Source organism: Pinus tabuliformis, chromosome 7, assembly GCF_031772625.1.
Source record: "Pinus tabuliformis cultivar Carrire ecotype Pingquan chromosome 7, CPIR1, whole genome shotgun sequence".
Lineage (NCBI taxonomy): Eukaryota > Viridiplantae > Streptophyta > Pinopsida > Pinales > Pinaceae > Pinus > Pinus tabuliformis.
In genome coordinates, this window is record NC_142293.1 from 1417711509 (window position 1) to 1417723925 (window position 12417).

The 12417-nt window shown below is 34.8% G+C and overlaps 2 pseudogenes; both read left to right on the forward strand.

The window, feature by feature from the left end:
* The window catches only part of LOC149252977 (magnesium-chelatase subunit ChlH, chloroplastic-like), a 49179-nt pseudogene extending 46528 nt beyond the window's left edge, over positions 1-2651 (forward strand).
* A 62-nt stretch (positions 2652-2713) lies between these two features.
* Positions 2714-8792, forward strand: LOC149252978 (malate dehydrogenase, cytoplasmic-like; annotated as a pseudogene).
* Positions 8793-12417: the final 3625 nt, after the last annotated feature.

A 12417-nucleotide genomic window follows, 5' to 3' on the forward strand; every position in this document is an offset into this window, starting at 1 on the left:
AGGATTAGTCATGTTTGTACACGTTGCCATTTCTGAGTGAAAAAAAACCTTTCTACATGGTGGTAAATATGCTTCTGCTCTCAAAACAATTTTAAGTGCTGGTAAAAACACTTGTTTTTACACTAACAGAGCTCCGATACCATGTTAGAAAAATTAAACATAATTTACCTCGGCAGAGTAAAATTATTCATAGACTTAAAACATAGTATTCACTCATAACAGAAAAACTTAGTAGAATAGAATAAGTTTGATGCAACACAATAATAATTGAGTAAAATTATTCATAGACTTAAAAACACAGTATTCACTCATGACAAAAAAACTTAGTAAAATAGAGTAAGTTTAATGCAACACAATAATAACTTAGGATTGATTCTAAAACATGAAAATGCATTCACATGAGACTATGGCTCATTCACCAAGTAAAACCAAGGTTTATAGGGATTTTCCTTTTAGGGGCAATAACACACACTAAAACATAGTAACTGTTGTTGTAAAAATGACTTTTACAACCTTCTTTATCTCAACATACAATTTTTACATTAATACATGACAGAGCAAATAATTAATACAATGTTGTTGTTGAGTAATCACAGGCGCATTCTGTTCTCGCTTCAGTGCTTCCATCTTCAAAACACAACATGCAAAAGTACTTCTCACAAGTATGACTGCTATCCTGTATCGTGTTTATTGTGGTCGTTGGAATTATTATTTCCACCCTATAATGTCTATATCTCTTACTTAGAGTCTTTCCTCCTATGCTTCAATAAGAAATTCTTCTAGTACACGGGGCTTCCGGTTATGCTCGAGGAATTTCTTCCGCGACTGCTTAACAACATTGTACTAGGGTTCTTGTTATGCTTCAAGAATTTCTTCTGCGTCTGCTTAACAAGTTTTACTACGTTACTAGACAGACGACATCGAGGGGGGATTGATTACCTTACCAGACGGGGAACTAGAGCCACTCCGTCCAGTTTGCACCAGTGTTGTCAATTTTAGCATGAAGGGATCATCTATACCATCGCTAGAGATCATTCACCTTTCCAATTTTGTAAGATAGCAGGAGCCTCAGCTGGTTCATTCGTCAGGGCAGGCACATGCATGTTTTTGGGCTGGACCATAATCCAGTGGGAATAATCCATGGGAGTTATAATAGGAAATTTCCATGGCCTCAGGTAAGTTCCAACCCGTCTCAGAAGAAATTAAACCAACTTTATAGTCAATTGTTGTTAATCAAATTACATAACTAAAAGTAGCGGTTTCTGCAATAAATACTCAATACCAGCTATTACTAAACTTTCATTAACATTGATCGTAAAGCTTAATTACGACGTTCTTGGTACATATTCAACTTATAATTACGACATACTAGGTTTGTGGATAACGGGCTATCTACATCATCTCACTATCTTCTGGTGAGGCTCTTCAATAGAAATTTCTAGCTATCACAAGCAGAGGAGCAGCGACATAAGCGGCACAGCTGCTAATCCAGCAACCACAATATGAAATTATGTTTGATTACTTGTCTTCTAATCCATGAAAGAGTGAGAGTTATAAATTAAAATACATGCATATGAATAAGAGGTGATCTTAAGATAACTGGATAGAGAGGAGCGGCGCTGAATAGCTAAGCTCCTTGAAGAATATTTTGTGCTCAATATATTCTTTAATGCTCCCCGAAACATTGACCCATCTGGCATCACAACTTTGATGAATTATAGATAGAGCTCCTTGCGCTCAACCAAGCCTCTATCCCATTGTGTCTCCAAGCAAGGGGGTTGAAAGGCTAGAGTAAAGTGCTTCGAGCTGGGGGAATGACTTATTCTACAGGTGTATATTGGACATGAGAGAAATACATACAAATGGCAACTAAACTTATGAGAGACAAGGGGAAAAAAGCATGTTTCTGTGCACAAGTCGTTGGAGGATGGTGTGCTTTTCTACGTTTGCAGTTTTTAATCCCATGTGGCTTTTAATTTTTTAAAATGACTTACTAGTTTCTAATTTCTTAACATACCTTTATTAATATATTTTTTCATTATGTTTTTTAATTTTAGTACATAGTCGTTGGAGGATATGGAAGAGCAAGAAGGTACGCTTCTTGCTCTCCATTCCATACTATGGTTTGCACAGTGTTATTTCGTTTTGATCCACTAGTGTTCCTATTTTCAATTTTATTTGAGGTGTTTTATCTGAAATTTGAGATCTTCATTCGTGTACATAGAGATTTGTGAGATTTTTTGAATTATTTCACTGAGACTTGCTGTATCTCAGGCCATTTTTGATCGTTTATTTGATTTAAAAGGGTAATGAGGGAGGGTATTTTGTTAATTTTATTCGGCACCATTTGATTGGAAATGACAGCCTGTTGATTTAGGTATTTAAATTGTTTGATCTATAAGATTATGCAAAGCATAATGGGAAAAGGTGAGAAACTTTCACCCACAACATGCTATAAAATTATTAATATTCTTTTTGAAATTGAAATAGTAGCATATTATTTGATACCTTTTAAAACCCATTTTTCTATTTATATTTTAGAGCCATTTTGGTATTTACAGCAGTGGGAAAATTCTGATTTTCAGTATATTAAGGTTGCTTCTTTTAATGGACGATCTATTCTGAAACACAGTTTAAGAGAGTGCAAGTAGATATTTTAATTTGATCCCATGACTTTGATGATCCTCATTTCCATTTTTCATTGACCCAATCGATGAAATTGCCTTATGCCAATGTCATCTTCTTTCCTCGTATGTTTTCTATGCATGACTCTCACAACAGGGTCTATTATGCAAGACAAATCAATTATGCATTGATTCCTATGGTTGTTAGAGGCATAATGCTCGTCTCGGAACCAGTCTCTTATCTTGCACATGGTTGATATTGCTCCAGCAGTAGAGGCTCTTAACAGAGTGACAATGGAGTTGATAGATGTTTCTTTCCAGGGTGACGATGGAGTTGATAGATGTTTATAGTTTTAATTATTTTTGATTTATTTTGCATAAATTTGAGGAATCTGTTGCTATTTGCATAAACAGTGAGAATGGTTTTTTATCCTTTATTGTTGTATTAAACCATCTGGCATGCATGATTAAATGAACCTTAATAAAAACTAACCTGTGTTGAAAATAGGTATTGTTGCCACCATGGATCATGTTGAAGCATGTACTCGTGTGAATATAGTTATCATGGTTGGCGGATTTCCCAGGAAGGAGGGTATGGAAAGGAAGGACGTTATGTATAAAAATATATCTATCTACAAGTCACAGGCCTCAGCATCAGAGCGCCATGTTGCTCGAACTTGCAAGGTGAATTCAGTTTTTTATTATTTAAGCAAAGGAAAAATGCTTATTTTTCATTGTAAAATTTATCAGGAATAGATAGAGCTTCATCAAATATCCCTTGTTTTGGGAGTTTGTAGTTTCCCTCTGCAGCTAAGCATATCAACGTTTTAAAGTTTTTTATGTGACTAATATTGTATGAATCTGCATTGTGAAATATTTTTCCTGGGTCCTATTTACATTTTCCTCTTATGGGTCAAAATCAAGTGACAATGAAAAGTACAAGTTGTACGTTTTTCTCACTAGTCATAGTCTTGATACAAATTAATTTAGGATATTGAATTTTTGTTTGTTAGGTCTTGGTGCTTGCTAACCCAGCATATTTTGAAAGAGTTTGCTCCATCTATTCCGGAGAAGAGTATGACATCCTTGACAAGACTCGATCACAATAGGGCTCTTGGACATATTTCAGATTTCAGAGAAACCAGTGCGAGGGCTTGTTAAGTTACAAATATGGTGTAATTTAACCTGACAACCTGCCTGTGGGCGCCTGTTTATCACCAAAGTCTGTGGGCGTTTTTCACTTACGACTTGATTCCAGCAACTTGACATGCAGCCAGAAACCTCCTTGAATGCTCAATGAATGACGACGTTGATGCAAAGGAGAAATTATTTCTCTTCAAACCCCCACCCATGAACCAGCAAGCATGCAGCTTTACTGATCTCACCTCAGAAACCATAAGGGGGATCTTGTTCTAAAGACTTCATAAATAGAGGGATCCCGTAATAACCTTATAGCCTGGGAAGTTCTTAGTTTTTGAGGGCTAGTATTCAGAGAACATTTTTTTTCTTAAGGATCACCGTGGCACTTTGCAGTCACTATGACTGTCATTTATAAAATTATTATCAATATTCTTTTATGTAGTTCGGGAGGCAATGATGGATAACATACCTGTGACAGAGAACATGTATATGTTGCTATATTTCAGGTTCGATGGGGAATTCATCACCACTGTACATTAAACTGGTGCAGCGATTATTAATGCACAAAAATTGTTTAGTGCACAATCTGCTACTAGTTCTGCATGTAATCATATCCATGATTGGGTGCTTAGTACACCTAAGGTAACACTATATAAATAAGATTATTTATAATTCTACTATTGCTTAGGCTCATGTCACAAATTGTATACATTCATAGTTATATCTGCACAAGATCCTACCTATTTATTTATCTAACCAGATTGTAGTTGGTAATTTATTACAAGATACAAGGATTTCAACGTACATGGATTTCAATGCGTGTATATCCCCATGGATCTTATGATGTTCCACCTAGCATTATATTCTCATACCATGTTACTTGTCAAAATGGGAATTGGTCCATTTTACAAGGTAAGATCCTTTTTGACTAGAAATTATCAAGATTTACATTTGGAGCTTGTATGAGAATTGTCTGCAAGTGGGTTAAAGTAAATAAGGTTACTTGTAAAACGATGTTTGATATATGTTGTTACTTTTGATATACTGTGTATTCTTCTCATTTTGAAGAGGTTTCGCTCTTTTGTGGGACTTCCCATCAACTAGTTCTCAAGGGAAAAGTTGGATGCCACTGCAAATGAGCTTGTTGATGAAAAGAATTTGGCTTGTTCTTGCCTAAATTGACTTATGCAAATGAGTTTGTTGATGAAAAGGATTTCGCTTGTTCTTGCCTAAATTGATTTATCTTTTTCAGATGCATATGTTCAAGCAACTGATTTGATTGAGTGCTATTAGTGAAATATAGCAAAGGTCTTATAAGTCTATAATTGCCCATTTTTTATGGCTTGAAATATTGGCATGAAGTATTGGCATGACTGATAAGAGAGATTACTAATCTCCAGATTTTAGTTTGGCTGGAAAGATTACTTGGATGTACCAAAATCACTTCAGTGGATTAATTTTGCACTATCTGAGCACGTGTATGCAAAATAAAATCAGCAACTTTCCCATATTTGTGAAAAACTTGCATGTGAGCTTTAGCAAATTTTCTGTCATATCAAACCCGAGCTTAGAGGCATACACAATACTCAGTTTTATAAAAATTGCCACATTTGTGAGAAACTTGCATTGGAGCTTTAGCAGATTTGTATCCTATCAGACCCGAGTTCAGAGCGATACACAATACCCATTTTTATAAGAAACACTTTCTCTCATGGGGATGAACTTCTTTGACGTTTGTTACAAGGTTAAAGAACTCGTTGAGTTTCCAAAAAAAATTCTCTGGTTTTGCTGAGGTGTTTTAAATATGCAAATTTTGAATTTTGAAGCAGATCAAAGCAAGTTTTTGACAAACTTTCGGCGCCTGCCAAACTCTTTTTCAGGCTCCCGCTCAAGGAAGGGACTTGTTGCAGTGCATCTCTCTTTGTTCTTCGTGAACCCATAGGGAACTTTCGAGCAATTTGTTGTCCTTTCAGCAAAGGTAAATATATATCATATTGGTTGTAACTTTCCCGATATATACACATATATAATATATAGACAGATATAAAGTGCCAATAAGTTTATAATACTCAGAATTATCAACGTTGGTAAATTTTCAAATTTGAAAATGTTTATAATACTTAAAATTACTAGCTTAATTTTTAATTGATACAATTCTGAAGGCTTAACTTATAAAAAACACTTCCATTTCAAATAACTGATTACAGATTTTTGGTAAAGTTTGAATGGTTAATCAATTTCTTTATATTTTAAGATGATAAATTTTCAATTAATTAAAAGAAATTTCTTTTTTAGATGATAAAATTGAGAGAACTCTCTCTTTCTTTCTTTTTTTTCTTTTTTATTAACATAATTGTATTTTATCTCAAAACAAGTTTTCATGGATTTCTACACATATTATTTTAGCATGCACTTTACTTAAGAGTGTTGAAGATAAAGGAGAATATCCTAAAATAAGTAAAGTTGGTTCACGTAGCCTTAAGATAGGAATTAGTTTCTATTTCTTAGGATGTTGTTCTAACTTCCCTAAAACCATGTATTCTATTTAATGTGTAATGTTGATGAACAATGTATAGTGTTTTGCAGAGCCAGACTCTCGTGGTTTAGACTTTCTTTTGTAGAGCTGACTAGTGGGTTTTATTTCTTAATACAAACATTGCCATTTTTATTATCGTATCAGAGCGTCAGGGCTGAGGAACCTATACGCTGGCTAGTGGGTGGTTCTTTGAACCGAAATCGTCATAGGTTTTGAGTGGACAGTTGCGACGATCACTATTAAATCGTCATAGGTTTTGAGTGGATAGCCGTGACGAGTATCGGAAAATTGGTGTATTTTAGCGACTAGTCTCAGATATTGGGTAAATATCAGCGACGACCGTGTAGATCAAAAAAATTGCAAAGGGAGCCAAGAACAAAGTTGTAGCTGTCAGAGAAGCTGAGTGGGGAAGCCAAGAACAAGGTTGTAGCTGACAACAGGAGGTTGTCTGGAGGCTGAGAAGGAAGCCACGGAGATCTACGCGTGTGTTGCGAGATCGAACAACAATGATCTATCTCAATCACAAATCTGGGGTAAATTTAACATTTTTTACTTGTCGAATTTTATTTTATTTTACTTTATTTATTTATTTATTTATTTTTTCTAAATCGCCAAGATGAATAACAATATACTTGAAGCATGCATGAGCGAGCATAATAAGCTTGATGGTTCTAATTATGCAAATCGGAAGTTTAAGATGCCGACTCTGCTAGAAGCGTAGAGCGCTTGGCAAATTGTGAATGGGGATGAGCCGAAGCCCGTGGCTGGATCTGCAACAGTCCCAGATTGGGAGAAACGAGAAAGCAAAGCAAGGACAATGTTAAAGATGTCAATGAAAAATTGTATTATACCACATATCAGAGAAGGTAAGTCAGCTAACGAGATTTGGGGAACTCTGAAGGAGTTGTACGAGATTAGAAATTCAAATCGTCTTTTGTTCCTCAAGAGTAAGATCATGTCCATGAAAATGGAGGAGAATGAAACGATTGCTTCATTCGTAGCAAGGATCAAGGATCTGAAAACCAAATTATCAGATATTGGTCATACAATGGACGATACACATCTTGTGACCATTACAATGAATGGTGTCACTGATGATTATCAGATGTTCATCACTGGGATCAATGCCAGAGAGAAGATCCCACACTTTGAAGAGTTGATAGGTATATTGATGCAGGAAGAAGAGAGGAGATCGACTCTGAAGCCCCAGAGTGCTGATCTTGGATTGGTGGTGAGGAAGAACTTCTACAAAGGGAAAGGAGGTCCACAAAAGCAAAAAGGAGCAAGTTCACATAAACAGCCAAATCTAACCCAAGGTATGCATTCGAATAAAAACTACTCTGAAACTAAATGTTTTTATTGTGGAAAATTAGGTCATATTGCTAGGGAATGTAGGAAAAACAAGTATCATGAAGAACAACAGAAGTCAGAGAGACATGCAGGTCATCTCGCGAACAGTGATCAGGTGCAAAATTTGAGATTGTTCATGGCAGAGCGTGATGAAAATGTTGATGCAGACATTTGATATGTAGATTCAGGAGCGTCAACACACATGATAGGGAACAAGCACTGGCTGGAGGATTTTAAAGAGAACAATGAAGACGCTAGATTTACCTAGGAGATGACAGAAGCCATCAAATCAAAGGATGTGGGAAAGTTTCTGTTATTCTACCTGATGGTAATATCAAACAAATTTATAATGTAATTTATGTGCCTAACATTACTAAGAAATTGATTTATGTATCAATGATTACAGATCAAGATTTGAAAGTTGAATTTTTAAAATCTAACTGTTACAGTAAGGATCTGCTAGATGGAATGAAGACAATTGCTACAGGAATCCAAACAGGAGGACTATACAAGTTGGATGTGAGACCTACACCAGTTCGAGCATTGACAACAACGAGCTTGACTACAGAAGAGCTTTGGGACTGGAGATTCGGCCACATCAATTACAATGATTTGCTGTTACAACAGAGGAAAGAAATGGTAAGAGATCTTCCTATGCTAAAGCAAGTACATAATGATTGCGAGGCTTGTACTTTAGGAAAAATGCATAGAGAATAATTCCCCGTTAGAGTAGAAAAGAAACAAAGGGATATATTGGAGTTAGTGCACAAAGACCTTTGTGGTCCCATGCAGACAAAATCATTAGGAGGTGCAGTGTATTTTTTACTGTTTATCGATGACTATACGAAGTTTTCTTGAGTGTATTTCTTAAGTAAAAAGAGTCATACATTCGAATACTTTAAGTAGTTTGAAAATATGATTGAAAGACAAATAGGGAAATAGATAAAAATTCTCCGTTCTGATCAAGGGGGAGAATATAGGAATGATGAACTGATAAGATATTGTAAAGATCATGGAATTTTGCAGCAGTTTACAGCACCCCATACTCCACAGTAGAATGGAGTAACAGAAAGGAAGAACAGAACTCTGGTGGAATGTGCGAGAAGTATGCTGAAAGGAAGAATCTTTCATATGGTTTTTGAGTTGAAGCAGTGAGTACTGCGGTTTATTTAAAAAATAGGAGTCCTACAAGAAGTCTTGAGTTTAAAACTCCTTTTGAAGCTTTGTATGGATATAAGCCTGTAGTAAAACACTTAAGAATATTTGGATGTAAAGCATTTGCGCTCATACCCAAGGAAGATAAAAATAAATTAGGCTGAAAAGCCATCAGATGCACTTTTATAGGGTATTGTTCATCATATAAAGCATACAGATTATTTAATCCCTCTACTCACAAGATCTTTGTTAGTAGAGATGTTAAAGTCCATGAGCAGGATAGTGAAGAAACTGATGAGCACTAAAATGGATGGTATGTCCCATACTTTGAAGAAGAAGAAGCAAAGAATAATCAGGGTCAGTAGCAAACAAAGCTAGAGGATGAACAACAACAACAACAACAGCAACAACAACTTCAACAACAACGACAACAGCAACAACAACAGCAACAACAACAACAACAACAACAATAGCAACAACAACAACAACAACAACAACAATAGCAACAACAACAACAACAACAACAACAACAATAGCAACAACAACAACAACAAGAGGAAGAAGTAAGGTTTGAAACCACCACTCCACCACTCAGGAGATCAGGTAGGAAAGCTCAAATGCCTACAAGATATAGGGAAAATGCATTTATAACTAGTATGATGAATGTTGTTGAACTGTCTAGTTATAAAGAAGCAAATGAAAGTAATGAATGGAAAATAGCCATGGAATAGGAATATAATTCAATAATCAGAAACAACACTTGGGAATTGGTCGAACTTCCTAGAGGAAAACAGGTCATAGGTTGAAAATGGTTATATAAGTCGAAAATTAATGTATATGGAACAATAGAAAAACTGAAAGCTAGGTTGGTTGCAAAGGGGTACACACAAAAAGAAGGGATAGATTATGAGGAAACCTTCGCCCCTGTAGCTAAATTGAACACCATCAGAATGTTAATTGCCTTTGCTACCAAGAAACATTGGATGATGCACCAACTAGATGTAAAGTCTGCATTTCCGAATGGAGAACTGAAATAAGAGGTTTATTTAGAGCAACCAGAAGGGTTTGTCCATAATGGAAAAGAACATTTAGTTTGTAGGTTGAAGAAAGCACTCTATGGACTAAAACAAGCTCCCAGGTCGTGGTATGAGAAAATTGATTCATTTTTTCTACAAGATGGCTACAATAGAAGTAAGAATGACCCTAATTTTTACACCATGAAAGATGAACAAGGGTGCGTAGTGCCGATTTCATTATATGTAGATGATTTGATAATTACAGGTGATGTTATATATCTAATTGATGAAATCAAGCAGCAAATGCCACAGATGTTTGAGATGAAGCATCTCGGTGAACTCAGATATTGTTTAGGTCTTGAGATCTGGAGAGATTCAGGTCAAACATTTATGTCTCAAGAAAAGTATGTCAAAGGATTGTTAGAAAAGTTTAGAATGGATCAGTGTAAGTCTACACCGGTACCATTGCAGCAGAATATCAAATTGCAGTGTGAGGGTGGCTCAAAAGTAGTGGATGCAACACTTTACAGACAGCTGGTTGGGAGTTTGATCTACCTAACCACCACTAGACCTGATTTGTCTTATGCAGTCGGCATATTAAGCCAATTTATGTATAAGCCACTTGAAAGCCATTGGAATGCAGCGAAGAATGTTTTGAGGTATCTATAAGGTACTATAGATTATGGAATTATTGACACTGACTCTTCTGATATTAGATTGGCAGGATTTGCAGATTCAGATTGGGCAAGAAATGTAGATGATCGCAGATCTATAACAGGTTATGCATTTAGTCTTGGATCCAGGGTGATCACTTGGAGCAGCAAGAAGCAGAACACAGTCTCCTTGTCCTCAGCAGAAGCAGAGTATCAAGCCATGTGTGCAGCAACGTGCGAGGCAGTTTGTTTGCGGAGACTTCTCCAGGATGTTGGGGAAGAATAGACAGTCGCAACAATAATCAGATGCGACAATCAAAGTTTAATCAAGCTGGCCAACAATCCGGTGTTTCACAAAAACATGAAATATATTGATACTCAATTCCATTTTGTAAGGGAGAAAGTGCAATCTAAAGAAATTCATCTGCAATATTGTAATACTTGTGATAATGTTGTGGACATTTTCACTAAGCCTCTTGGAAAAGTAAAGTTTCGAATGCTTCGGGAGATGTTAGGCATATATGTGAACCCATTCTCCATTAAGGGGGAGTGTTGAAAATAATGGAGAATATCCTAGAATAGGTAGATTTGGTTCACGTAGCCTCAGGATAGGAATTAGTTTCTATTTCTTAGGATGCTGCTCTAACTTCCCTAAAACCATGTATTCTATTTAATGTGTAATGCTGATGAACAATGTAGAGCGTTCTACAGAGCTAGGCTCTCCTGGTTCAGACTCTGTTTTGTAGAGCTGACCAATGGGTTTTATTTCTTAATACAAACATTGTCATTTTTATCAAACAACACATACAATCATTCATATCATGAACTTAAAGCTCCAAAATCCCAATTACAAAACCCTAATGCCATAAAAACCACCGAACAATCGCTCACACAACCCAAAATAAACTTAATTATTAAGAACACATAATTTTTCCTTAAAAATTGTAGGTTAAAAAAGATATACTTAATCAATATCAACCATATCTAATAAATACTATACTCACTATACCTTTTATTTAAAAAACCCAAAAATTAATTAATTAAATAATATAATATTCAACTTACTATTCAATGGTTTAGTTGTGGAAATAGCCAAATTGCACATGCTTATTTGCCCCAGTGAATATTAATATATTAATACCAATTTTAGACATTATAAGAAACATCAAAGAAGATTAATATGTTTTAAGTTGAGTATGTTTTTTAATTAGTTAAATTCATTTTATTAACTTAATATGAATTGGGTTGTTGCAAATTTGAATATCAATTTTAGTTATTTATTTGTCTAATCAGCTAGTAGGTAACAAAGCTTAATATGTTTTAAATTTAATACATTTATTAGTTAGTTAACTTTATTTTATTAACTAATTATGTTATTTTTATTAATATAGTTTAATTATAAACTTTAATATTATTTCGGTTTATTTTGTTGTTTCCTCAGCAACTAGATCATGTAAGTATTGATGCACATGAATATAGATATTGATGTATGTATTGGTTGATCTTACAATTAATTTATTGTCTAGTCAGCAAATAGGTCTTGCACGTATTGATGCACACCTAAAAAACATTAATGTACTTACTAATTGAATTTTTTGGTTAATTTTAGTTATATGAGCATGTTATTTTTGAATACATAATGTTGAGTTGAATTTTCTCTGAGTGTTGATCACTCTTTTGGGAATGAAGAGTGAAATAGATTGAAATGGAATGAATAGTGAAATAGATTGAAATGGAAAAATATATATGACTTTGCATTAAGAAAAATAAATAAATGAATGATTTTTTTTAAATTAATATATTTGTTTTTTGGTTATAAAATAAAATTTAATTAAAAAAATTAACATTTCCAAATTCACTTTAACGATGTGGGCTTAAAAATCATATGTAACGGGAATAAACATAGGATAATAGATATTTCATAAATCATCATTTATGTTTAG